The 5,433-nt window shown below is 43.4% G+C and overlaps 1 pseudogene; it reads right to left on the bottom strand.

Moving 5' to 3' along the window:
• Positions 1 to 3,675: 3,675 nt before the first annotated feature.
• LOC129640175 (BAG family molecular chaperone regulator 4-like) lies at positions 3,676 to 5,175 on the bottom strand (annotated as a pseudogene).
• Positions 5,176 to 5,433: the final 258 nt, after the last annotated feature.

The raw sequence follows: 5,433 nt of genomic DNA, 5'->3' as shown, positions 1-5,433 counted from the left end.
TGGAGTTATCCAGTTGTAGGCCACAGAATGCCAAAGATTGCCAAGAAACCACCAGAAATGAGGAAGAGGTAAGGTAAGTTTTTTTCTATAGGTTTCAGAGAGAGCATAGCCCTGCTGACACCTTCAGTATTTTAGCCCCTAGAACTGTGAGACAATAAATTTCTGTTGTTTTAAGCCACTCAGTTTATGGTGGTTTTGTTATGGCTGTACTGTGTTGTGCTTAGTTGCTCAGTCATGTCCAACTCTCTGTGACCCCATGAATTGTAGCCTGCTAGGCTCCTCTGTCCATTGGATTTCTCCAGGCAAGAATACTGGAGTGGGTTCCAGTATTCCTCCCCAGGAGCCATGCCCTCCTCCAGGGGATCTTCCCAAGGCAGGGATTGAACCCAGGTCTCCTGTATTGCAGGCACATTCTTTACCATCTGAGCCACCAGGGAGCCCTTTGCTATGGCAGCCCTTGGAAACTTAACACATATGTATAGGTGTAGATTTTTTTATATTTTTCCTCCTTCATGGTCATGGAGCTTCCTGGATCTATGGCTTAGTGCCTGTCATTAATTTTGGAAAATTCTCAGGCATTATTACTTCCTGGAGAATCCCATGGACAGAGGAGCCTGACAGGCTATAATCCATAGGGTCGCAAAGAGTTGAATATGTGTATACACAGAGTCTCTAGCAATTATATAGTTATCCTTTCAATAGGAACACTTTATTTTTTTTAATTTATTTATTTTAATTGGAGGCTAATTACTTTATGATATTGTATTGGTTTTGCCATACATCAACATGAATCTGCCACGGTTATACACGTGCTCCCTATCCTGAACCCCCCTCCCACCTCCCTCCCCGTACCATCCCTCTGGGTCGTCCCAGTGCACCAGCCCTGAGCATCCTGTATCCTGCATCGAACCTGGACTGGCAGTTCATTTCTTATATGATATTATACATGTTTCAATGCCATTCTCCCAAATCATCCCCCCTCTCCTTCTCCCACAGAGTCCAAAAGACTGTTCTATACATCTATGTCTCTTTTGCTGTCTCACATACAGGATAATCGTTACCATCTTTCCATATATATTCCATATATATGCGTTAGTATACTATATTGGTGTTTTTCTTTCTGGCTTACTTCACTCTATATAATAGGCTCCAGTTTTATCCACCTCATTAGAACTGATTCAAATGTATTCTTTTTAATGGCTGAGTAATACTCCATTGTGTATATGTACCACAGCTTTCTTATCCATTCATCTGCTGATGGACATCTAGGTGGCTTCCATGTCCTGGCTATTATAAACAGTGCTGCGATGAACATTGGGGTACACGTGTCTCTTTCAATTCTGGTTTCCTCAGTGTGTAAGCCCAGCAGTGGGATTGCTGGGTCATAAGGCAGTTCTATTTCCAGTTTTTTAAGGAATCTCCACACTGTTCTCCATAGTGGCTGGACTAGTTTGCATTCCCACCAACAGTGTAAACGGGTTCCCTTTCTCCACACCCTCTCCAGCATTTATTGCTTGTAGACTTTTGGATAGCAGCCATTCTGACTGGCGTGACATGGTACCTCATTGTGGTTTTGATTTGCATTTCTCTAAGATCAGAAACTATAAAACTCCTAGAGGAGAACATAGGCAAAACACTCTGACATAAATCACAGCAGGATCCTCTATGACCCACCTCCCAGAATACTGGAAATAAAAGCAAAAATAAACAAATGGGACCTAATTAAAATTAAAAGCTTTTGCACAACAAAGGAAACTATTAGCAAGGTGAAAAGGCAGCCTTCAAAATGGGAGAAAATAATAGCAAATGAAGCAACTGACAAACAACTAATCTCAAAAATATACAAGCAACTCCTGCAGCTCAGTTCCAGAAAAATAAACGACCCGATCAAAAAATGGGCCAAAGAACTAAATAGACATTTCTCCAAAGAAGACATACAGATGGCTAACAAACACATGAAAAGATGCTCAACATCACTCATTATCAGGGAACACTTTAAACTTACGATACTCTTGTAGCAGCTTCTGTTCCTGGTAAACTGTTATTCTGTGTATCACGTGTGTTTCTAGTTTCTGGGGGCAGCAGTTTACCATTCTCTGATGGATCTAAGAAGAGTTGTAGTGTTTTAGTTTGTTTATGAGCATTTTTTCTGTTATAAAGATGGAAGTGATGACTTCCAAGCTCTTTATACGTTGGACTAGAAACCAGAAGTCAGAAGTGTTTATTTTTGAAAATTAAAGAAACAATGAGAAGAATAAAATCACCCATACTCTCATCACTGTCAGATTAAAAAGTTAGAATAATGTTAAATATCTTTCCAATTATTTTTATACCTATATAATTGTTTTATAAACATTCAGATAAGACACAGAATACTATAATTACCTGTATACCCATGTTAATTATTTGTCCCGTTGTTTTCTGGTTGATGGCTCTTTTTTTTTCTTTTTAAACTTTTTCTTTTATTTTGGAGTATAGCTGATTAATGGTGTTGTGTTAGTTTCAGGTGTACAGCAAAATGATTCAGTTATACATACACATGTGTCTATTCTTTTTCAAACTCTTTCCTCGTTTAGGCTGTTACATAATAATGAGCAGAGTGAGCTGAGTTCCCTGTGTTGTACAGTAGGTACTTGCTGGTTATCCATTTTAAATATAGCAGTGCAGACATGAACTTATTGAGGGCATCAATAAGTAGATCTAGACATAGATCAGAGCTTTCATACTAATTCACACAACCCAAAGCCACTCTGTCTCAGGCAGAGTGAATTCACCCCATACCCCACCTATGCCAAGAGAAGCTAAGAGGTGAAATGAAAAAGCCAGGGCCAATAAGAGCTCTTGTCGCTTGGGGCCAAACTGGTTGATGGCTCTTTTGGCCCTTCTCAGTTCTTTACCCTCACTCCATAAAGATAATCACCATCCTGATTTTTATCTGTATTTTTGCTGATACTCTTTTTGTTACTTCCGAGCAGAATTATATAGTACTTAATCTTCAACAAGTTGCTATTCTCAATTCCTTTTTCTTTAACGATTTATTTATATGGAAACGTATATATCTGGTTCATTTAACTATTTCTGATCTTTGAACTATGTGACCTTACCTAACTTGCTGATCCCTTTCTCTATTAATGCACATCTAGATTGCTTCCAGTTTTGGGGCAATGCTGCCATGACCATTTATTTTTTAGAGAATCATACTATATTTGTGAACTGCAAATAACAAAACAAAACAGAGGTCCAAGGAGGCTAAAGTCCAAGCTGTAATTTGCACACAAAGTGTATGGTGAAAGCAGTTACAAGTTACAATGTATAAAAATGTGACAAGTTATCCAGATATTTACAAAAAACAGAGCCTGTCCAAAGAACATCCAGTCTTATCCTGTAGGTTTCTGAGGAGCCTGTTCAATAAGATGAATTTGCCTCCTGCTGATAAGCAGCAGCTTGCCAACACCCACATATTTCTTACTGGGCAAGTCTACTTGGCAATATCCATAACCCGAGAGCTCCCTATTACATTCACTGGTCTGAAAACAACTCATAACCCAACTGTTTTTCCAAGTCCTGTACCAGTTTTTCAAGCTTTCTATCAAAGGAAAGTTGGAATGTATTGCTTCTTGTCATCAACAGGCATTTCAAAAAGAGGGTAATTAACCAAAATCAAGAGTTCTTTGGTCAAGTTAGTAATAGGCTTCCCTTTGTTCTAAATCCCTTCATAATACTTTTTTCCCCCAATTTTTCCAGTGTGGCCTGAATTTTACAAACCGCCTCTTTCCCCTCTTCCCTGGCCTGCCAGATGGAGTCCTGGCCCCCAGTTTCAACTGAATCCAGTTCCAGAAGTTCCTTGGTTAGCATCTCTTCCAGAAGCCAGTATGCTTTGTCTGTCTTTTTTCCTATGAACTCTTCTACTTCTTGCTCAAGATACTGGACCTTCTCCAGCACATGTATGGTTTTTTTTAATGCTTGGGGGAGTCCCTTCATCTGAAGATAAACACTCTTCAGCAAGATGAATACCCTGGTCTTGAGTGCTGGGATGTTTGTGAGTGGCATTACCATACAGATGAGGCTCAGCACTATACTGGACCTGGGAATCCAAAAGCTCCGAACTGTCATCGTTCACTGATCCTGAGGACTCGTACTGATGGACACCGCAAGGAAAGTTGTGCCGGCTCATTCCTTGATCTGCTTGGCTGTAGGCATAGGAGGAGTCCTTAGGCTGTAGGGGTGGCGGTGAAGGAGGTGGCTGAGGAGAGCCACTGCTAGGCCACGATGAAGTGCTTTCGTTCATGTAGAGACTCCCTGGTGGTGCCGAGGGCACAGCTGAAGGCCAGGGGTACCAGGTTCCCATTCCATAAGCACCTGGAGGCGCCCATGAGTCCTCCTGGGGTCGTATGGTTGGTCCTGGTTGTGGAACACTATGATCACCATCCCCATAAGTGTAATAGGGTACCCTCATTCCAGAATTCTGTGAAGCAGGATATCCTGGAACCTGCCCCCTAAGAGGGGGTGCTTCAGTCTGGCAGTCCTGCTGGGGGTACATCCAACCGGAGACGGGTTGGGCTGTTTCCAGATGAATGCTAAGTGCTTGGAACCTCTGTGGAGTAATTGGTCTGAGCATACCCAGGTGTGTAATAGGCCCCAGGGTATGAGGCAGTATTTGTCTCCGGGCCAGTGGGGTATGGTAGGTCATATTCCCCATTTGTATAAGAATTCAAACTCTGGCTTTGCATTTCCGGTCTTCCAGGGTATGTACTTGGGTAAGGAGCCCGAGGTCGGGCAGTAGAATTCCAGTAGTTAGAATTGTAACTAGGATATGGTGGCTGCTCCTGGTGGCCTCTGCCAGCACGACCCAGCTCTGACCAGCAAAATTCCAACAGTTAGAATTGTAACTAGGATATGGTGGCTGCTCCTGGTGACCTCTGCCAGCACGACCCGGCTCTGACCAGGCGCCTCCAGACGCCTAGTAGGCATTGCCTCCTCCTCATTCCCCCGGCCAGGTGGTCTCCGCCGGGCCACCCCCGCGGCCCCGCTAGGAAATGGGAGGCTGGGGAGGCTCGGGGCCGGTGGTAGATGGGCGGAGGCGGGTGCACTGGCACATCTCCACCCCCAGGCCCGTAGTAGTGGCCATGACAGGCCTTCACTAGGGTTGTAGCCCGAGCGCCTCAAGGCCGACATGGGCTCTACTGCCCCCAGGCATTTCCTGCCCCGCCCCCTACGTCCCCCATGGCCGGCCTGCCATGACCATTCTTACATGGCTTTATATGTGCACATGTGAGTTTCACATGAGAGGCTGTATGTATTCGATGAAAGAGTGCAGGCTTCAAAGGCTATGCTGCTTCTGTTTAAATTTCCACGTTAACACTTACCAGTAGTGTAACCATAGGCAACTTAGATGTTGAATCCGTATTATTCAGGGCCCAGAATATCAAGGTG

Source organism: Bubalus kerabau, chromosome X, assembly GCF_029407905.1.
Source record: "Bubalus kerabau isolate K-KA32 ecotype Philippines breed swamp buffalo chromosome X, PCC_UOA_SB_1v2, whole genome shotgun sequence".
NCBI classification, from domain to species: Eukaryota; Metazoa; Chordata; class Mammalia; order Artiodactyla; family Bovidae; genus Bubalus; species Bubalus kerabau.
This window is presented reverse-complemented; position numbering and strand designations above follow the sequence as displayed.